The sequence below is a fragment of the Triticum dicoccoides genome, chromosome 2B (assembly GCF_002162155.2).
Source record: "Triticum dicoccoides isolate Atlit2015 ecotype Zavitan chromosome 2B, WEW_v2.0, whole genome shotgun sequence".
Classification (NCBI taxonomy): Eukaryota; Viridiplantae; Streptophyta; class Magnoliopsida; order Poales; family Poaceae; genus Triticum; species Triticum dicoccoides.
In genome coordinates this window covers 278,336,299-278,360,505 of record NC_041383.1, presented here as the reverse complement: position 1 = coordinate 278,360,505, position 24,207 = coordinate 278,336,299, and the positions used below count along the sequence as shown (strand labels likewise).

General features: G+C 45.2%; 1 pseudogene; it reads right to left on the bottom strand.

Annotated features, from left to right (window-relative positions):
• Positions 1-130: 130 nt before the first annotated feature.
• On the bottom strand, positions 131-3,675 carry LOC119363515 (annotated as a pseudogene).
• Between the last annotated feature and the right edge of the window lie 20,532 nt (positions 3,676-24,207).

Genomic DNA, 24,207 nt, shown 5'->3' with positions numbered 1-24,207 from the left:
CACACACACATGTATCACCAATATAACATATCCAACACATATTACCAATAGTCATGAACACATATATATCCAACACATATTACCAATAGTAGCAACTTTCATCCATACATATACATAGTTCCATCAATATTACACAGTTTCATCCATAGGTAGCAAGTTTCACAAAGTCAAAACTATCTTATTACTAAGATCTTCTCTGGGTCTTCTTCTTTTCTTCCAACCTGCATAACAAAAAAACTAAGAAAGAGAGAATGAGTTAGGAGTAGAAATGTAGCATTTCACTTGGTGAAATGCAATGCTGTAGGAGCCAGCACTTCAGATCAAGACAATCTTAATTAGTGTAAAGTTATGACAGATCCGTGCATGTGTACATAAAGCAATTAACCATAGTTGTATGTCCTAGCTACTCTAGCAAATACTCCTACTCTATTGCAATACAGAAGAACATTGTGCTGCTGTAGTAAGTAGAGGAGTAGGAACAACATGCTGCCTGTGGGAAACTGATCCAAGGACGCACCTGGTGGCCGATGGGCTTGGCTGGCGCTACTCCGGCGAGGGGCGTCACTCTGGCAAGGAGGAGGCCCGTGCAGTGAGTAGGAGGCCCGTGCGGCGAGGAGGATGCTACTCCCAAGACTCCCATGCATGTCGTCCACAAGATTTACCTAAAACATATAAGCAACAAGGATGAGTACAAAGACTCAGCAAGTTCATAAAGGAATAATAAATAGTACTCATATCAATATACCAAGACTCGGTTAACACCATACACTCATTAGTGTTCAACACATATAATGGTGCCCTACATGCCTACATGCTCATCTCATTTCATTGCGTATACCGGTATAGCTTGAGTGGACGCCCGTCGACATCCACTCACTCCAATATGTGGAGGTTGCCTCCAAAGTAGGTCGCAACCCAACAATGAAGGTCTCAATGTTCCCACCAAGGTAGTGTACGCCTTCATTCACTATCATCATGAGTGCAAGTATGCAAATGCAAGCATAGTACTTGAATCAACATATCATGGTCATTGTCATCGCCATCATAATAAACATCATTGACATGGAAGATATCATAAATAAAAATGGAATGTAGAGATTATGCAAGTCATTATCCCGTCGTGAACTTGCCTCAACCGCGGGGCACAAATTGTGAGGCAAACGGTTCCGAACTCGAAGTACCCACACTTGTCATCAAGCATATATCTCAGTCACAGCAAAGCATGGTCTCAACACATAAGAATATATAATTTAGTGGCACTCCTACGCACAAGACCCCAGCTCATACGTACGTTATCACATTATAAGTCCTCATATCATCAACGATGACAAAATCTTAGAGTATAAGTCTAGTTACAATCACCAAGTCAAACGTAAAATTTTGTCCAACATAGTACAGTCATCTTAATAATTCCATAGGATTTAGTGTATAACACGAAATCTAACAAATAATATATGTTTAAGCATCTGCAGAATATCCTCTACAATTTTTGTGTTGTGACTTTAATTTAATTAAACCTCTAGCATGGCCTAAACTGCCATACCACAAATTCTGCACCCCAGGAACATAAATTTCGGGATAGAAAACTAAAATGATGGCTGCTCTCAAACCGTACATCCAAACGAAGCAAATAAGTGCTCTATGGAAACCTTGAGACTTTATCTAAAACTTATGTAAAGGGGCCAACTCTAAATTCTAAGCATAGCTAACTCATTTTTTAGATAGAAGCTTGCTCTCCAGAACTGTCAGGCACTGCAGTTTTTAACTGAACCAAGTTCAGTGATGTATAGCAAGGGAAAACCAGTGTACAAGAGCATTTCTAATCCTCACGTGTAAGATAAAACAGAATTATAACTTGCAAACTAACTCCTCTCCCCAGGTTTAATTGCTTACACGCATATAGACGTGTTCGTCAAGCTGTTGGCATACCTGAACAGGCAAACAGGCCACATCAAACAATCCAGCCAAGATGCTAACCCACCTACAGGAACTATGTTGCTCCAGCGCTAAAGATCGAACCAAGAGTGACACAAGGAGTTGGAGAAGCAACAGACCGGGGGTGGGCTGATGGCCAGCAGCATCCCGTGCTCCACCGGCAGCAGCGGCGGCCACGACGACGCAAGGAGCAGGGGAGCAGGAGCAGCCTCCACACGGCAGCGACCACGACGAGAAGCATTCATTCAATGCCAGATTCTGCATCATGTGCTACTATTGACATTCATTCAACTCAGTACAGTAGAGTAGAGATAACCCAGGGAGTTCCCATTGAGCATCTCATTGGTTGAAGTTGAACTGAACAAACATGGCAGAGAAACAAAACAAAACAAAAATACGTGAGGTCAGGTTCTTGTTCTCACTCACCATTGGCGGTAGCAATCGATGCACTTGTCGTGGATGCAGAACAAACCTGCTGTTTAACTCCATGCAGATCCCACACTCCTCTTCTATCTCGGCGTCGACCTCAGAGACCAGCCTCGTACTACCCTCCCCCTTGCCGTCTCTCCTCCTATACAACTCCTAGCACACCGCCCTCTGCCTCGGGTCATCGATGCCGCTGATCCCGTGTTCCAGTTGCAGAAGGAAGGGAAATGTCACGGCTGTGGTAGACAGACAGACAATGGAAAATTTTCAGTTCACAGGTCCAAACCGCAAAGGCCTTATTCACTTTTCAGTTTCTGCAGGACGTTTGTTTAGTACCGTAGAAGAATTCCTTCATGTTCGCTTTCCTTTCGTGGGTGGGCATGGTTGTGGTGCCGTCCACATAAACCTGCAGAGACAATGGAAGCAGAGGCAAGATGGTAAGAACACAAGCAGAACGAGCACTGTCAGCCCAATATGTATGGCACAAATTCTGGAAGGGAACCACAGGCACGGAGACAGACGAGAAGATAACCTTGTACTAGATGGGGATCCTGAGGAGGCCGAGGGCGCCGGCGAGGCTGCAGTCGGCCCGCTGCAGGAGGAAGAGGAAGATGCGCGCGGCGGGGCTGTAGGACATGCGCATCTGCAGGGACGCCCCATCGTAGTCCCGCGAGCACTCCGACGCCCTGCAGCACAGCACCAGAGACAGAGGATTTCAGCACATCGTATAAACAACACACACACCCCAAACCCGGAAGAAATTGAAGAAATTTGGTCCTTTAATTTGGGTGGAGAGGGGGAGGGGACTGACAAGGTGTTGGCGTGCTGGATGTCCGCCTCCAGCACCTTGAGCGAGTCCCTAAACGACCTCCGCGAGGCGCACGGTGCCGCCGCCACCATCTCCCCCCACCTGCTCCGCCACCAGAGGCCGCCGCCGCCGCCGCTAGAGCCCAGAGGCGGTGGCTGGGCGGGAGAAGATGGGGATAGGCGGAGGCGGCGGCAGCGGCGCATTGGGAGAAGATGAGGAGAGGGAGAGGCGGAGGTTCATCGGGGGAGAGGGACCTCCCGCAGCCGGATCCGGACGCGAGGCAGCGTGAGGCGGCGGCGGATCTCGAGGTCGGGGCGACCGGCGACGAGGCTTCCGCGGCGGGGCGGCGCGCGATGCGGCGCAGGCGGCAGCGCGAGGCGGCGGGGCTCCTGGGGTCCGGTAAGGTGGCGGCGCGCACCGGCGGGCGGAGGCGAGGTGGCGCAATGGCGCGGGGTCGAGGGAGGCGGGGTTGGGCGGCGCTCGGCTGTGGGGCAGGAGCGGAGAGAGAGGGGATAGAGATAGAGGAGGTGGGGGCAACGGTTTTCTTTTACCCGCAAAAAAAAGATAGCTCCCTTTTTGCCGTCCGCCAGCAGATGTCATCCGTCAGCAGACGGCAAAGAGGGGGGTGGACCGTTGCAGTGTACTGGCATACGCTGACACCTCTTTGCCGTCCGCTGGCAGATGGCAAAAATTATTTGCCATCTGCCAGCAGACGGCAAAGAAATGACAGATGGCAAAGACCTTTTTTGCCGTCTGCCAGTTCTTTGCCGTGTGTTGTTTGGTAGCTGATGGCAAAGACCTTCTTTGCCGTCCGCAAGCAGACGGCAAAGAACTGGCAGATGGCAAAATCCCTGATTCCAGTAGTGATGGTTCAAGTATGAGTGAATAATTCATAGGCATTTTCTGTCGTCTACTAATATTGCCGATTCTCTGGCATTCATCACAAGACAAGACAAACTTATGAGCATCCTTGAAGAAAGTAGGCCAATAAAAACCAGATTGTAATACATTGTGTGCAGTTCTATCTCTAGCGTGGTGTCCTCCGTAAGCCTCGGAGTGGCACTTGCGTAGGATTTGTTCCTATTCATGCTCAGGTACACAACGTCTAATAACACCATCTACTCCTTTATAAAGGTGTTGGCCATCCCAAAAGTAATGTCTTAAATCATAGAAAAGCCTTTTTTGCTGATATGTGAAACTAGGTGGTATAAATTTAGCAACAGTGTAATTAGCATAATCAGCATACCATGGAGTTTTACGAGAAGCATTTATGATAGCTAATTGCTCATCAGGAAAGCTGTCATCAATAGGTGGTGGGTCATCATGAACATTTTCTAACCTAGACAAGTTGTCTGCAACGGGGCTCCAGCTCCCTTTCCATCAATAATATGCAAATCAAATTCTTGCAGCAAGAGAACCCATCTAATAAGTCTAGGTTTAGCATCTTTCTTTTCCATAAGATATTTAATAGAAGCATGACCAGCGTGAAAAATTACTTTGGAATCAACAATATAAGATCTGAACTTATCACAAGCAAATACCACTGCTAAAAATTCTTTTTCAGTAGTAGCATAATTTCTCTGGGCACTGTCTAGAGTTTTACTAGCATAATGAATAACATTCAATTTCTTATCAACTCTTTGCCCTTGAACAGCACCAACAACATAATCACTAGCATCACACATAATTTCAAAGGGTAAATTCCAATTAGGTGGTTGAACAATAGGTGCAGAAATCAAGGATTTCTTAAGTATTCCAAGTGCTTCTACACAATCATCATCAAAAACAAAAGGAACATCTTTTTGCACGAGATTAGTGAGAGGCCTAGAAATTTTAGAGAAGTCTTTAATAAACCTCCTATAGGAACCAGCATGACCGAGAAAACTTCTTATACCTTTGATATCTTTAGGACACGTCATCTTTTCAATAGCATCTACTTTATCTTTATCAACTTCAATACCTCTTTCAGAAATTTTATGCCCCAAGACAATACCTTCATTAACCATAAAGTGGCACTTCTGCCAATTCAAGACAAGATTAGTTTCTTCACATCTCTGCAAAACTCAATCAAGGTTGCTTAAGCAATCATCAAAAGAAGTTTCGTAAACGAAGAAATCATCCATGAAAACCTCAACAATCTTTTCAGGAAAGTCAGAGAATATAGCAGTCATACATCTTTGAAAGGTAGCAGGTGCATTGCATAAACCAAAAGGCATATGTCTCTAAGCAAAATTACTGAAAGGGCAAGTAAAGTGGTCTTTTCTTAGTCCTCTTTTGACTCAGGTATTTGAGAAAAAACAGAATAACCATCTAGAAAGCAAAAATGTGTATGTTTGGATAGTCTTTCTAGCATTTGATCAATAAAAGGTAGAGGGTAATGATCTTTTCTAGTAGCTTCATTCAATTTGTGAAAATCAATTACAATTCTATAACCTGTAACATTTCTTTGTGGGATCAATTCATTCTTATCATTAGGAACAACGGTAATACCTCCCTTCTTAGGGACACAATGAACGGGACTTACCCATCTACTATCAGCAATAAGATAAATTATACCTACCTCCAGAAGCTTTAGTATTTCATTTCTTACCACTTTTTCACCTTAGGATTTAACCGTCGTTGATGATCAACAACTGGTTTAGCATCAGGCTCCATATTAATTTTGTGCTGACATAGTGTGGGACTAACGCTCTGATACGTCTCCAACGTATATATAATTTATGAAGTATTCATGCTGTTATATTATCATTCTTGGATGTTTTACAATCATTTTATAGCAACTTTATATCATTTTTTGAGACTAACCTATGGACCCAATGCCCAGTGCCAGTTGTTGTTTTTTGCTTGTTTTTTACATTGTAGGAAATCAATATAAAACGGAGTCTAAACACCGTGAAACTTTTTGTGGATTATTTATGGACCAGAAGACATCCAAAGGGCCAGAATAGCACCTGGGGGGTGCCTCGAGGGGGCACAACCCACTAGGGCGCGCCTGGGGGCCCAGGCACGCCCAAGTGGGTTATGCCCACCTCGGTGGCCTCCCGCACCCCATCTTTGCCAAATAAATCACCAAATATTCCAAAAACCCTGGGGGTGACCCTAGATCAGAAGTTCCGCCGCCGCAAGCCTCTGTAGCCATGAAAAACCAATCTAGACCCTGTTTCAGCACCCTGTCGGAGGGGGAGATCATCATCGGTGGCCATCTTCATCATCCCGGTGGCCACCATGATGAGGAGGGAGTAGTCCACCCTCGGGGCTGAGGGTTTGTACCAGTAGCTATGTGTTTAATCTCTCTCTCTCTCGTGTTCTTGATATGTCACGATCTCGATGTATCGATGGCTTTGTTAATATAGTCGGATCATATGGTGTTTTCCCCTCTTTATCTTGTGATGAATTGAGTTTTCCCTTTGAGATTTCGTTTTATCAGATTGAATACTTTAAAGGATTTGAGAGCACTTGATATATGTCTTGCGTATGAATACTCATGGTGACAGTGGGGTATCATATTGATTCACTTGATATGTGTTTTGGCATTCAACTCGCAGATTCCCGAGATGACATTGGGGTAATGCATAGGGGTTGATGCATGTTCTCATCTTTGTTTCTCCGTAGAAATCTTGGGCACTCTTTGAGGTTCTTTGTGTTGGATTGAGTATTATGAATCTGAATTTGCTTTGGTTTTATTTTAGTATGAGTTCTTGGTTAGATCGATCGGAAAGAATAGCTTGGTGTTATTTTAGTACGAACTCTAGGATAGATTGATCGGAAAGAATAGCTTTGAGGTGGTTTCGTACCCTACAAACAATTTATTTTTATGTTCTCCGCTAGATAAGAACTTTGGAGTGATTCTTCATCGCACGTTGAGGGATGGTTATATGATCCAATTATATTAGCATTGTTGAGAGGTTGCACTAGCTAATGTACGAACTCTAGGCCTCATTTTCAAGCATTGCAATGCTGTTTGTGCTCTATTTTATCAATTGCTACCTTGCTGTTTTTTATTGTTCTTATTACAAAAATCAATATCTACTATCCATATTACACTTGTATCACCATCTCTTCGCCGAACAAGTGCACCTATACAAATTACCATTGTATTTGGTGTGTTGGGGACACAAGAGACTTTTTATTATTTGGTTGTAGGGTTGTTTGAGAGAGACCATCTTCATCCTACGCCTCCCACGGATTGATAAACCTTAGGTCATCCACTTGAGGGAAAATTGCTACTGTCCTACAGAACTCTGCGCTTGGAGGCCTAACACGTGTCTACAAGAATAAAGTTGCGTAGTAGACATCATGCCCCTTAAGATCCTCAAGAGTATATCCAATGGCGGCACGGTGCTTCCTCAGAGTTTTCAATAATCTCTTTTCTTCATGCTCTAAAAGGTTAATAGTAATAATAATAGGATATATCTTCTTTTCATCAAGATAAACATATTCCAAAGTATCGGGTAATTGTTTAAGCTCAAGCACGGGGTCACCCTTGGGTGGAGGAGGATCTCCAAGGATTTCAACAGGAAAATTATGTTTCAAAACAGGCATTTGGTTAAATAATATTTCATCTAATTCCTTTCTTTCATTCATAAACATATCATTCTCATGGTCTAGCAAATATTGTTTTAAAGGATCGATAGGAGGCACAACAATAGAAGCAAGACCAATAATTTCATCATTACTAGGTAATTCCTTATCATGGGGTTGTCTACGAAATTTAGAGAAATTAAAATCATGAGACACATCCCCGAAACTTACAAACAATTTCTTTCTCACAATCTTTCCTAGCATTAACAATATTCAAGAAACGTCTACCAAATATGATGGGACAAAAATCATCTTGTCGGGAACCAAGAAAAAGGAAATCAGTAGGGTATTTTATTTTCCCACATAAGACTTCAGCATCTCTAACAATCCCAATTGGTGACATAGTATCTTTATTGGCAAGCTTGATAGTAACATCAATATCTTCTATCTCAGCAGGTGCAATATCATTCATAATTTCTTTGTATAAGGTAAAAGGAATTGCACTCACACTAGCACCCACATCACATAGGCCATAATAACAATGATCTCCTATTTTAATAGAAACAACAAGCATGCCAACAATAGGTCTATGTTCATCTTTAATATCAGGTTAAGCAATTCTAGCAGTTTCATCATAGAAATAAATAACATGCCCATCAATATTATCAACCAAGAGATCTTTAACCATAGCAACACTAGGTTCAACTTTAATTTGTTCAGGGGATGTAGGTGTTCTAGTATAACTCTTGCATACCATAGTTGAAGCTTTACAATGTTCCTTTATTTTAACAGGGAAAGGTGGTTTCTCAATATAAGCAGTAGGGACAATAGGATCAACATTATAAGTAATAGTTTCTTCTTCAACTCTAATAGTTTCCACCACTTTTACTTCAATGGGAGGATGCTATTTAAACCACTTCTCCTTGGGGAGATCAACATGAGTAGCAAATGATTCACAAAAAGAAGCTACTATCTTAGAGTCAAGTCCATATTTAGTGCTAAAATCACGAAAAGCATTGGTATCCATAAAAGATTTAACACGGTCAAACTTAAATTTTATACCTGACTCATTACCTTCATCGAGTTCCCAATCTTCAGAGTTGCATTTAATTCTTCCCAATAAATCCCATTTGAATTCAATAGTCTTCTTCATAAAAGAGCCAATACAAGAAGTATCGAAATGGATTGATCATTACGAGAAAGCCGAGCATAAAAAATCTGAATAATAATTTCTCTTGAGAGATCATAATTAGGGCATGAATATAACATTGACTTAAGCCTCCACCAAGCTTTAGCGATATTTTCTCCTTCACGAGGCCAAAAATTATAAATATAATTCCGATCACGATAAACCAGATGCATAGGATAAAACTTTCGATGAAATTCCAATTTCAATCGGTTGTAGTTCCATGATCCAATATCATCACATATCCTATACCATGCCAATACCTTCTCCTTCAAAGATAAAGGGAAGACCTTCTTCTTGAATTCATCCTTGAGCAAACCTGCAAGCTTAAATAATCCACAAACTTTATCCACCTAGATTAGATGCATACCAGGATGTAATGTTCCATCTCCTACATAAGGATTAGCTAGCAGTTTCTCTATCATACCCAAAGGAATTTCATAATAAATATTTTCATTAGGTTCAGTAGGTTGAGGGACAACTCTTTGCTCTTTCGGTCGGGGTGAAGATACCCTGAACAAGCCCCTCAAAGTATTATTTTTCGTAGCAACAAGTGACAGTAAATTTCAGCACACCATATAAATTTTTCCTTACCAAAGGCGCTTCACCCCCCGGAACGGCGCCATAAAAGAGTCTTGATGACCCACAAATATAGGGGGTCTATCGTAGTCCTTTACATAAGTAAGAGTGTCGAACTCAACAAGGAGCAGAAGGAAATGACAAGCAATTTTCAGTAAAGTATTCTCTGCAAGCACTGAAATTATCGGTAACAGATAGTTTTGTGATAAGATAATTCGTAACGGGTAACAAGTAACAAGTGTAACAAAGGTACAGCAAGGTGGCCCAATCCTTTTTATTGCAAATGACAAGCCTGGATGAACTCTTATATAAAGCAAAACGCTCCCGAGGACACATGGGAATTACTATTAAGCTAGTTTTCATCATGCTCATATGATTCGCGTTCGTTACTTTGATAATTTGATATCTGGGTGGACCGGTGCTTGGGTGCTATCCTTACTTGGACAATTCTCCCACTTATGATTAAGCCCTCTCGCAACCATCCACAACTATAAAAGAAGAATTAAGATAAATCTAACCATAACATGAAACATATGGATCCAAATCAGCCCCTTACGAAGCAACACATAAACTAGGGTTTAAGCTTCTGTCACTCTAGCAACCCATCATCTACTTATTACTTCCCAATGTTGGGGAACGTTGCATAAAATAAAAAAATTCCTACGTTCACCAAGATCAATCTAGGAGTTCGTCCAGCAACGAGAGAGATGAGTGCATCTACATACCCTTGTAGATCGCGAGCGGAAGCGTTCAAGAGAACGGGGTTGAGGGAGTCGTACTCGTCGTGATCCAAATCACCGGAGATCCTAGTGCCGAACGGACGGCACCTCCGCGTTCAACACACGTACGGTCAGCATGACGTCTCCTCCTTCTTGATCCAAAAAGGGGGAAGGAGAGGTTGATGAAGATCCAGCAGCACGACGGCGTGGTGGTGGATGCAGCAGGGATCCGGTAGGGCTTAGCCAAGCGTCTGCGGGAGGGAGAGATGTAGCAAGGGGAAGGGAGACGCCAAGTGCAAGGGTGCGGATGCCCTCCCTCCCCCCTCTTTATATAGGGTCCCCGGGGGGGCGGCCCTAGGAGATGGGATCTCCTAGGGGGGCGGCGGCCAAGGGGGGAGCCTTGCTCCCCAAGGCAAGTGGAGGCGCCCCCTCCCCTAGGGTTCCCAACCCTAGGCGCAGGGGGGCCCAAGGGGGGGCGCACCATCCCACCAGGGGCTGGTCCCCTCCCCACTTCAGCCCACGGGGCCCTCCGGGATAGGTGGCCCCACCCGGTGGACCCCCGGGACCCTTCCGGTGGTCCCGGTACAATACCGGTGACCCCCGAAACTTTCCCGATGGCCGAAACAGCACTTCCTATATATAATTCTTCACCTACGGACCATTCCGGAACTCCTCGTGACATCCAGGATCTCATCCGGGACTCCGAACAACTTTCGGGTTACTGCATATTCATATCTCTACAACCCTAGCGTCACCGAACCTTAAGTGTGTAGACCCTACGGGTTCGGGAGACATGCAGACATGACCGAGACGCCTCTCCGGTCAATAACCAACAGCAGGATCTAGATACCCATGTTGGTTCCCACATGTTCCTCGATGATCTCACCGGATGAACCACGATGTCAAGGATTCAATCAATCCCGTATACAATTCCCTTTGTCAATCGGTACGTTACTTGCCCGAGACTCGATCGTCGGTATCCCAATACCTTGTTCAGTCTCATTACCGTCAAGTCACTTTACTCGTACCGTAATGCATGATCCCGTGACCAGACACTTGGTCACATTGAGCTCATTATGATGATGCATTACCGAGTGGGCCTAGAGATACCTCTCCGTCATACGGAGTGACAAATCCCAGTCTCGATTCGTGCCAACCCAACAGACACTTTCGGAGATACCCGTAGTGCACATTTATACTCACCCAGTTACGTTGCGATGTTTGGCACACCCAAAGCACTCGTACGATATCCGGGAGTTGCACAATCTCATGGTCTAAGGAAATGATACTTGACACTTGGAAAAGCTCTAGCTAAAGGAACTACACGATCTTCGAGCTATGCTTAGGATTGGGTCTTGTCCATCACATCATTCTCCTAATGATGTGATCTCGTTATCAATGACATCCAATGCCCATAGTCAGGAAACCATGACTATCTGTTGATCAACGAGCTAGTAAACTAGAGGCTTACTAGGGACATGTTGTGGTCTATGTATTCACACGTGTATTACGATTTCCGGATAATACAGTTATAGCATGAATAATGGACAATTATCATGAACAAAGAAATATAATAATAACCATTTATTATTGCCTCTAGGGCATATTTCCAACAGTCTCCCACTTGCACTAGAATCAATAATCTAGTTACATTGTGATGTATCGAACACCCATTGCGTCCTGGTGTTGATCATGTTTTGCTCTAGGGAGAGGTTTAGTCAACGGATGTGCTATATTCAGGTCCGTATGTACTTTACAAATATCTATGTCTCCATCTTGAACATTTTCACGGATGGAGTTGAAGCGACGCTTGATGTGCCTGGTCTTCTTGTGAAACCTGGGCTCCTTGGCAAGTGCAATAGCTCCAGTGTTGTCACAGAAGAGTGTAATCGGCCCCGACGCATTGGGTATGACTCCTAGGTCGGTGATGAACTCCTTCACCCAGATTGCTTCATGTGCTGCCTCCGAGGCTGCCATGTACTCCTCTTCACATGTAGATCCCGCAACGACACTCTGCTTGTAACTGCACTAGCTTACTGCCCCACCATTCAAAATGTACACGTATCCGGTTTGTGACTTAGAGTCATCCAGATCTGTGTCGAAGCTAGAGTCGACGTAACCCTTTACGACGAGCTCTTCGTCACCTCCATATACGAGAAACATGTCCTTAGTCCTTTTCAGGTACTTAAGGATGTTCTTGACCGCTGTCCAGTGTTCCATGCCGGGATTACTTTGGTACCTTCCTACCAAACTTACGGCAAGGTTTATATCAGTTCTAGTACAGGTCATGGCATACATGATAGACCCTATGGCTGAGGCATAGGGGACGACACTCATCTTTTCTCTATCTTCTGCCATGGTCGGGCATTGAGTTGAGCTCAATTTCACACCTTGCAACACAGGCAAGAACCCCTTCTTGGACTGATCCATATTGAACTTCTTCAATATCTTATCAAGGTATGTGCTTTGTGAAAGACCTATGAGGCGTCTTGATCTATCTCTATAGATTTTTGATGCCTAATATGTAAGCAGCTTCCCTAAGGTCCTTCATTGAAAAACACTTATACAAGTAGGCCTTTATGCTGTCCAAAAGTTCTATATCATTTCCCATCAAAAGTATGTCATCCACATATAATATGAGAAATGCTACAGAGCTCCCACTCACTTTCTTGTAAACGCAGGCTTCTCCATAAGTCTGCATAAACCCAAATGCTTTAATCATCTCATTAAAGCGAATGTTCCAACTCCGAGATGCTTGCACCAGCCCATAGATGGAGCGTTGGAGCTTGCATACCTTGTTAGCATTCTTAGGGTCGACAAAACCTTCTGGCTGCATCATATACAGTTCTTCCTTAAGGTGACCGTTAAGGAATGCCGTTTTGACGTCCATTTGCCATATCTCATAATCATAGTATGCGGCAATTGCTAACATGATTCGGACGGACTTCAGCTTCGCTACGGGAGAGAATGTCTCATCGTAGTCAATCCCTTGAACTTGTCGATAACCCTTAGCGACAAGTCGAGCCTTATATATGGTGACATTACCATCCGCGTCCGTCTTCTTCTTAAAGATCCATTTGTTTTGTATTGCTCGCCGATCATTGGGCAAGTCTGTCAAAGTCCACACTTTGTTTTCATACATGGATCCTATCTCGGATTGCATGGCTTCAAGCCATTTGTTGGAATCTGGGCCCGCCATCGCCTCTTCATAGTTCGAAGGTTCACCGTTGTCTAACAACATGATTTCTAAGACAGGGTTGCCGTACCACTCTGGTGCGGAACGTGTCCTTGTGGACCTTCGAAGTTCAGTAAGAGCTTGATCCGAAGTATCTTGATCATCATCATTAACCTCCTCTCTTGTCGTTGCAGGCACCGCAGGAACATCTTCCTGAGCTGCGCTACTCACCGGTTCAAGAGGCAGTACTTCATCAAGTTCCACTTTCCTCCCACTTAATTCTTTCGAGAGAAACTCTTTCTCCAGAAAGGACCCGTTCTTGGCAACAAAGATCTTGCCCTCGGATCTTAAGTAGAAAGTATACCCAATGGTTTCCTTAGGGTATCCTATGAAGACGCATTTTTCCGACTTGGGTTCGAGCTTCTCAGGTTGAAGTTTCTTGACATAAGCATCGCATCCCCAGACTTTTAGAAACGACAGCTTAGGTTTCTTCCCAAACCATAATTCATACGGTGTCGTCTCAACGGATTTAGACGGTGCCCTATTTAAAGTGAATGTAGCTGTCTCTAGAGCGTATCCCCAAAATGATAGCGGTAAATTGGTAAGTGACATCATAGATCGCACCATATCCAATAGAGTGTGATTATGATGTTCGGACACACGTGTTCCAGGAGGCGTGAGTTGTGAAACGATTCCACATTTCCTTAAGTGCGTACCAAATTCGTGACTTAAATATTCACCCCCATGATCTGATCGTAAGAACTTTATCTTTCTGTCACGTTGATTCTCTACCTCATTCTGAAATTCCTTGAACTTTTCAAAGGTCTCAGACTTGTGCTTCATCAAGTAGACATACCCATATCTACTCAAATCATCAGTGAGAGTGAGAACATAACGATATCCTTCGCGAGCCTCAACGCTCATTGGACCGCACACATCAGTATGTATGATTTCCAATAAGTTGGTTGCTCGCTCCATTGTTCCGGAGAACAGAGTCTTGGTCATCTTGTCCATGAGGCATGGCTCGCATGTGTCAAACGATTCATAATCTAGAGACTCTAAAAGTCCATCAGCATGGAGCTTCTTCATGCGCTTGACACCAATGTGACCAAGGCGGCAGTGCCACAAGTATGTGGGCTATCGTTATCAACTTTACATCTTTTAGTATTCACACTATGAATATGTGTAACATTACGCTCAAGATTCATTAAGAATAAACCATTCACCAGTGGGGCATGACCATAAAACATATCACTCATATAAATAGAACAACCATTATTCTCGGATTTAAATGAGTAGCCATCTCGAATTAAACGAGATCCTGATACAATGTTCATGCTCAAAGCTGGTAATAAATAACAATTATTGAGGTTCAAAACTAATCTCGTAGGTAAATGTAGAGGTAGCGTGCCGACGGCGATCACATCGACCTTGGAACCATTACCGACGCGCATCGTCACCTCGTCCTTCGCCAGCCTCCGCTTATTCCGCAGCTCCTGCTTTGAGTTACAAATATGAGCAACCGCACCGGTATCAAATACCCAGGAGCTACTACGAGCACTGGTAAGGTACACATCAATTACATGTATATCACATATACCTTTGGTTTTGCCGACCTTCTTGTCCGCTAAGTACTTGGGGCAGTTACGCTTCCAGTGTCCGCTTCCCTTGCAATAAAAGCACTCAGTTTAGGCTTGGGTAAATTACTTGACTTCTTCCCGGCAACTGGCTTACCGGGCGCGACAACTCCCTTGCCATCCTTCTTGAAGTTCTTCTTAACCTTGCCTTTCTTGAACTTATTGGTTTTATTCACCATCAACACTTGATGTTCCTTTTTGATCTCCACCTCCGCTGATTTCAGCATTGAATATACCTCAGGAATGGTTTTCTCCATCCCCTGCATATTGAAATTCATCACAAAGCTCTTGTAGCTCAGTGGGAGCGACTGGAGGATTCTGTCGACCACCGCGTCATCCGGGAGATTAACCCCCAGTTGAGATAAGCGGTTGTGCAACCCAGACATTTTGAGTATGTGCTCGCTGACTGAACCATTCTCCTCCATCTTACAACTGTAGAACTTGTTGGGGACTTCATATCTCTCGACCCGGGCATGAGCTTGGAAAACCATTCTCAGCTCTTGGAACATCTCATATGCTCCGTGCTGCTCAAAACGCTTTTGGAGCCCCGGTTCTAAGCAGTAAAGCATGCCGCACTGAACCAAGGAGTAATCATCACTACGCGACTGCCAGGCGTTCATAACGTCTTGAGCTGCTGGGAAAATGGGCGCTTCAGCTAGCAGTGCATCTAGGACATATGCTTTCTTGGCAGCTATGAGGATGATCCTCAAGTTCCGGACCCAGTCCGTATAGTTGCTGCCATGTACTCTCAGCTTGGTTTTCTCTAGGAACACGTTGAAGTTGAGGGCAACATTAGCGTGGGCCATTTGATCTACAAGACATATTGCAAAGATTTTAGACTAAGTTCATGATAATTAAGTTCATCTTATCAAATAATGAACTCCCACTCAGATAGACATCCCTCTAGTCATCTAAGTGATCCATGATTGGAGTCAACTAGCCCGTGTCCGATCATCACGTGAGACGGACTAGTTATCATCGGTGAACTTCTTCATGTTGATCGTATCTTCTATACGACTCATGTTCGACCTTTCAGTCTTCCGTGTTCCAAGGCCATGTCTGTACATGCTAGGCTCGTCAAGTTAACCTAAGTGTATTGCGTGTGTAAATCTGGCTTACACCCGTTGTATTCGAACGTTAGGATCTATCACACCCGATCATCACGTCGTGCTTCGAAACAACGAACCTTCGCAATGGTGCACAGTTAGGGGGAACACTTTTCTTAAAATTATTATGAGGGATCATCTTATTTACTACCGTCGTTCTAAGTAAACAAGATGAAAAACATGATAAACATCACATGCAATCAAATAGTGACATGATATGGCCAATATCATATTGCTCCTTTGATCTCCATCTTCGGGGCGCCATGATCATCTTCGTCACCGACATGACACCACGATCTCCATCATCATGATCTCCATCATCGTGTCTTCATGAAGTTGTCACGCCAACGACTACTTCTACTTCTATGGCTAACGCGTTTAGCAATAAACTAAAGTAGTTTACATGGCGTTCTTCAATGACACGCAGGTCATACAAAAAATAAAGACAACTCCTATGGCTCCTACCGGTTGTCATACTCATCGACATGCAAGTCGTGATTCCTATTACAAGAACATGATCATCTCATACATCACATATATCATTCATCACATCCTTTGGCCATATCACATCACAAAAGCACTTGCTGCAAAAACAAGTTAGACGTCCTCTAATTGTTGTTGCAAGTTTTTACGTGGCTTCTATAGGTGATCTAGCAAGAACGTTTCTTACCTACATTAAAGCCACAACGTGATTTGCCAACTTCTATTTACCCTTCATATGGACCCTTTTCATCGAATCCGCTCCAACTAAAGTGGGAGAGACAGACACCCGCTAGCCACCTTATGCAACTAGTGCATGTCAGTCGGTGGAACCTGTCTCACATAAGCGTATGTGTAAGGTCGGTCCGGGCCGCTTCATCCCACAATACCGCTGAAGCAAAATAAGACTAGTAGTGGTAAGAAAGTTTTCAACATCTACGCCCACAACAAATTGTGTTCTACTCGTGCAAAGAGAACTACGCAAATACCTAGCTCATGATGCCACTGTTGGGGAATGTTGCATAAAATAAAAAATTTCCTACGTTCACCAAGATCAATCAAGGAGTTCGTCCAGCAACGAGAGAGAGGAGTGCATCTACATACCCTTGTAGATCGCGAGCGGAAGCGTTCAAGAGAACGGGGTTGAGGGAGTCGTACTCGTCGTGATCCAAATCACCGGAGATCCTACACCGAACGAACGGCACCTCCGCGTTCAACACACGTACGGTCAGCGTGACATCTCCTCCTTCTTGATCCAACAAGGGGGAAGGAGAGGTTGATGAAGATCCAGCAGCACGACGGCGTGGTGGTGGATGCAGCAGGGATCCGGCAGGGCTTCGCCAAGCGTCTGCGGGAGGGAGAGATGTAGCAAGGGGAAGGGAGGCGCCAAGTGCAAGGGTGCGGCTGCCCTCCCTCCCCCCTCTTTATATAGGGTCCCCAGGGGGGCGGCCCTAGGAGATGGGATCTCCTAGGGGGGCGGCGGCCAAGGGGGGAGCCTTGCCCCCCAAGGTAAGTGGAGGCGCCCCCTCCCCTAGGGTTCCCAACCCTAGGCGCATGAGGGCCCAAGGGGGGCGCACCAGCCGACCAGGGGCTGGTCCCCTCCCCACTTCATCCCACGGGGCCCTCCGGGATAGGTGGCCCCACCCGGTGGACCCCCGGGACCCTTCCGGTGGTCCCGGTACAATACCGGTGACCCCCAAAACTTTCCCGATGGCCGAAACAGCACTTCCTATATATAATTCTTCACCTCCGGACCATTCCGGAACTCCTCATGACGTCCAGGATCTCATCCGGGACTCCGAACAACTTTCGGATTACTGCATATTCATATCTCTACAACCCTAGCGTCACCGAACCTTAAGTGTGTAGACCCTACGGGTTCGGGATACATGCAGACATGACCGAGACGCCTCTCTGGTCAATAACCAACAGCGAGATCTGGATACCCATGTTGGTTCCCACATGTTCCTCGATGATCTCATCGGATGAACCACGATGTCGAGGATTCAATCAATACCGTATACAATTCCCTTTGTCAATCGGTACGTTACTTACCTGAGACTTGATCGCCGGTATCCCAATACCTCGTTCAATCTCGTTACCGGCAAGTCACTTTACTCGTACCGTAATGCATGATCCCGTAACCAGACACTTGGTCACATTGAGCTCATTATGATGATGCATTACCGAGTGGGCCTAGAGATACCTCTCCGTCATACGGAGTGACAAATCCGAGTCTCGATTTGTGCCAACCCAACAAACACTTTCGGAGATACTCGTAGTGCACCTTTATAGTCACCCAGTTACGTTGCGACGTTTGGCACACCCAAAGCACTCCTACGGTATCCGGGAGTTGCACAATCTCATGGTCTAAGGAAGTGATACTAGACACTTTGAAAATCTCTAGCTAAACGAACTACACGATCTTCGAGCTATGCTTAGGATTGGGTCTTGTCCATCACATCATTCTCCTAATGATGTGATCCCGTTATCAATGACATCCAATGCCCATAGTCAGGAAACCATGACTATCTGTTGATCAATGAGCTAGTCAACTAGAGGCTTACTAGGGACATGTTGTGGTCTATGTATTCACACGTGTATTACGATTTCCGGATAATACAGTTATAGCATGAATAATGGACAATTATCATGAACAAAGAAATATAATAATAACCATTTATTAATGCCTCTAGGGCATATTTCCAACACCCAATGCCTTCCCCTAGGCCCAAACAATGGTAATGTGTCATGTAGTCGACGTTCACATAACACCGCTAGAGGAGAGCAACGTACATCTCATCAAAATATCGAATGAATACCAAATTCACATGATTACTTGTAACAAGACTTCTCTCGTGTCCCCAGGAACAAATGTAACTACTCACAAAGCGTATTCATGTTCATAATCAGAGGAGTAATAATTATCATTAAGGATCTGAACATATGATTTTCCACCGGATATACCAACTAGCATCAACTACAAGGAGTAATCAACACTACTAGCAACCGTCAGGTACCAATCTGAGGTTTTAAGACAAAGATAAGATACAAGAGATTAACTAGGGTTTGAGAGGAGATGGTGCTGGTGAAGATGTTGATGGAGATCAACCCCTCTCGATTAGAGGATCATTGGTGATGACGATGGCGATGATTTACACCTCCGGGAGGGAAGTTTCCCCGGCAGAAAAGCTCCGCCGGAGCCCTAGATTGTTTCTACCCAAGTTCCTCCTCGAGACAGCGGCGCTTCGTCCCGAAAGCTTTCTCTTGATTCTTTTCCAGGTCAAAACACATCATATAGTAGAAGATGGGCACCGGAGGCCTGCCAGGGGGCCCACAAGGCAGGGGGCGCGTCTAGGGGGTAGGGCGCGCCCCCACCCTTGTGGATCCCTGGTGGGTCCCCTCTGGTACTTTCTTCGCCCAATAATTTATATATATTTCAAAATAATTCTCCGTGAATTTTCATGACTTTTGGAGTTCTGCAGAATAGGTCTCTCAGATTTGCTCCTTTTCTAGTCAAGAATTCCGGCTGCCGGCATTCTCCCTCTTCATGTAAACCTTGTAAAATAAGGGAGAAAGGCATAGGTATTGTGCTATAATGTGTAATAACAACACATAATGCAATAAATATCAATATAAAAGCATGATGCAAATGGACGTATCAGCCGCTGTGAAAAGGGGCAATATCGAAGATCAAGTCTTCACTACGGAAGTTGTCTCGTGAGTCAAATACTACTTCCAGAGCCACCATGCATGAGCAGCGGGCCTCTATGCCTGGAATAAACCCCTTAAAAGTGGTGTTTCTGGGTTTGATACTTGACGGATCGATCCCCATCTTCCTCGCAATGTTTGCATAGATCAACTAAGACTGCTGCCTCCGTCCATGAGAACTCTTGTGAGGTGGTACCCATCGACAATGGGGTCGAGTACCAGGGCAGACGATCCTCCATGACGGATACTGGTCGGATGGTCCCTACTGTCGAAGGTGATCGGGCAATCCGATCATGGGTTGAACTTTGGCGCTACGGGCTCGACGGCGTAAACATCTCGTAGCACGTGCTTCCTTTCCTTTCTTCATACATGGGTGGTGTAGATCATGTTCACCATCTTGACCTCCGGAGGGAAGGGGTTTTGGCATCCACTATTCGGCCTGCGGGGCTCCGCATCATCCACGCTTCGAGGGCTTTTGCATGGGTCTTCGGCTGTTAGCTTGCCGGCTTGTTTTATCACCCAACAGTTACGATTGGTGTGGATGGCGGGCTTCTCAGGGGTGCCATGGATCTGGCAAGGCCCGTCGAGGATTGCATCCAACTTGGTTGGGCCATCCTAGTTGCCTATAGAGGGCTTTTTCCGAGGCCCAGACGGGTTACGGAATTCAGCATTTACTACCATCTCGCCAGATTCGTTGTCGTTGTGCTGGCATTTGTTCTTGTTCCGTCTGTTGGAAATATGCCCTAGAGGCAATAATAAAAGCATTATTATTATATTTCCTTGTTCATGATAATTGTCTTTTATTCATGCTATAATTGTATTATCCGGAAATCGTAATACACGTGTGAATACATAGACCACAATACGTCCCTAGTAAGCCTCTAGTTGACTAGCTCGTTGGTCAACAGATAGTCATGGTTTCCTGACTATGGACATTAGATGTCGTTGACAACGGGATCACATCATTAGGAGAATGATGTGATGGACAAGACCCATTCCTAAGCATAGCACAAGATCGTGTAGTTCGTTTTCCTAGAGCTTTTCCAATGTCAAGTATCTCTTCCTTAGACCATGAGGTCATGTAACTCCTGGATACCGTAGGAGTGCTTTGGGTGTACCAAACGTCACAACGTAACTGGGTGACTATAAAGGTGCACTACAGGTATCTCCGAAAGTGTCTGTTGGATTGACACGGATCGAGACTGGGATTTGTCACTCCATATGACGGAGAGGTATCATTGGGCCCACTCGGTAGTGCATCATCATAATGAGCTCAAGGTGACCAAGTGTCTGGTCACGGGATCATGCATTACGGTACGAGTAAAGTGACTTGCCGGTAACGAGACTGAACGAGGTATTGGGATACCGACGATCGAGTCTCGGGCAAGTAACATACCGTCTGACAAAGGGGATTGCATACGAGGTTGATTGAATCCTCGGCATCGTGGTTCATCCGATGACATCATCGAGGAGCATGTGGGAGCCAACATGGGTATCCAGACCCCGCTGTTGGTTATTGACCAGAGAGCCGTCTCGGTCATGTCTGCGTGTCTCCCGAACCCGTAGGGTCTACACACTTAAGGTTCGGTGACGCTAGGGTTATTAGGAAGACTTGTATGTGATTACCGAATGTTGTTCGGAGTCCCGGATGAGATCCCGGATGTCACGAGGAGTTCTGGAATGGTCCGGAGGTAAAGATTTATATATGGGAAGTTGTCATGCGGACACCGGAAAGTTTCGGGGGCATATCGGTATTGTACCGGGGCCACCGGAAGGGTTCCGGGGGTCCACCGGGAGGGGCCACCCCTCTTGGAGGGCCTCATGGGCCACATGGGGCAGGGAACCAGCCCCTGGAGGGCTGGGCGCCCCCCCTTGGGCCCATGCGCCTAGGGTTGGGGGGGGGACCCTAAAGGGGGCGCACCCCCTTTGCTTGGGGGGCAAGCCCCCTCCCTGGCCGCCGCCCCCCCTCTAGATCTAGAGGGGGCCGGCCCCCTTCCCCCTTCCCCTATAAATAGAGGGGCGAGGGGAGGGCTGAACATTTGATCCAAGGCGCAGCCCCTCCCCTCCCCAACACCTCTCCTCCGCCGTTGAGCGATTGGCGAAGCCCTGTCAGAGTACTGACTCTCCACCATCATCACACCGTCGTGCTGCTGCTGGAGCCTTCTTCCTCAGCCTCTCCTTCCCCCTTGCTGGATCAAGAAGGAGGAGACGTCGTTCGTACCGTACGTGTGTTGAACGCGGAGGTGCTGTCCGTTCAGCACTTGGTCATCGGTGATTTGAATCACGGCGAGTACGACTCCATCATCACCGTTCCCTTGAACGCTTCCGCACGCGTTCTACAAGTGGTATGTAGATGCAATCTCTCTCCCATGACTCGTTGCTTAGATGAACTCATAGATGGATCTTGGTGAAACCGTAGGAAAATTTTTATTTTCTGCAACGTTCCCCAACAGTGGCATCATGAGCTAGGTCTATGCGTAGTTCTCTATTGCATGAGTAGAACACAATTTTGTTGTGGGCGTAGATCTTGTAAACTTGCTTGCCGCTACTAGTCTTTTCTTGCTTCAGCGGTATTGTGGGATGAAGCGGCCCGGACCGACCTTACACGTACGCTTACGTGAGACAGGTTCCACCGACTGACATGCACTAGTTGCATAAGGTGGCTAGCGGATGTCTGTCTCTCCTACTTTAGTTGGAGCGGATTAGATGAAAAGGGTCCTTATGAAGGGTAAATAGAAGTTGACAAAAAATCACGTTGTGGTTATTCGTAGGTAAGAAAACATTCTTGCTAGAACCCAATTGCAGCCACGTAAAAGATGCAACAACAATTAGAGGACGTCTAACTTGTTTTTGCAGCAATTGTCATGTGATGTGATATGGCCAGAAGTTGTGATGAATGATGAATGATATATTGTGATGTATGAGATCATGTTCTTGTAATAGGAATCACGATTTTCATGTCGATGAGTATGACAACCGGCAGGAGCCATAGGAGTTATCTTTATTTTTTGTATAACCTGCGTGTCATTGAAGAACGCCATGTAAATTACTTTACTTTATTGCTAAACGTGTTAGCCATAGAAGTAGAAGTAGTCGTTGGCGTGACAACTTCATGAAGACACAATTATGGAGATCATGATGATGGAGATCATGGTGTCATGCCGGTGACGAAGATGATCATGGAGCCCCGAAGATGGAGATCGAAGGAGCTATATGATATTGGCCATATCATGTCACTACTATATAATTGCATGTGATGTTTATTATGTTGTATGCATCTTGTTTACTTAGAACGGCGGTAGTAAATAAGATGATCCCTTATAATAATTTCAAGAAAGTGTTCCCCCTAACTGTGCACCATTGCTAAAGTTCGTCGTTTCGAAGCACGACGTGATGATTGGGTGTGATAGATCCTTACGTTCACATACAACGGGTGTAAGCCAGATTTACACATGCAGGACACTTAGGGTTAACTTGACGAGCCTAGCATGTACAGACATGGCCTCGGAACACAGAGACCGAAAGGTCGAACATGAGTCGTATAGAAGATACGATCAACATGGAGATGTTCACCGATGATGACTAGTCCGTCTCACGTGATGATCGGACACGGCCTAGTCGACTCGGATCGTGTAACACTTAGATGACTAGAGGGATGTCTAATCTAAGTGGGAGTTCATTAAATAATTTGATTAGATGAACTTAATTATCATGAACTTAGTCTAAAACTTTTGCAAAATATGTCTTGTAGATCAAATGGTCAACGCTCATGTCAACATGAACTTCAACGCGTTCCTAGAGAAAACCAATCTGAAAGGTGATGGCAACAACTATTCGGTCTGGGTCCGGAACCTGAGGATCATCCTCATAGCAGCCAAGAAAGATTATGTCCTAGATGCACCGCTAGGTGAAGCACCCATCCCAGAGAACCAAGACGTTATGAACACTTGGCAATCACGTGCTGATGATTACTCCCTCGTTCAGTGCGGCATGCTTTACAGCTTAGAACTGGGGCTCCAAAAGCGTTTTGAGAAGCACGGAGCATATGAGATGTTCGAGGAGCTGAAAATGGTTTTCCAAGCTCATGCCCGGGTCGAGAGATATGAAGTCTCCGACAAGTTCTATAGTTGTAAGATGGAGGAAAATAGTTCTGTCAGTGAGCACATACTCAAAATGTCTGGGTTGCACAACCGCCTGTCCCAGTTGAAGATCAACCTCCCGGAAGAGGCGGTCATTGACAAAATCCTTCGGTCGCTCCCACCGAGCTACAAGAGCTTTGTGTTGAACTACAATATGCAGGGGATGGTGAAGACCATTCCTGAAGTATTCTCAATGCTGAAGTCAGCAGAGGTTGAAATCAAGAAAGAACATCAAGTGTTGATGGTCAATAAGACCACTAAGTTCAAGAAGGGCAAGGGTAAGAAG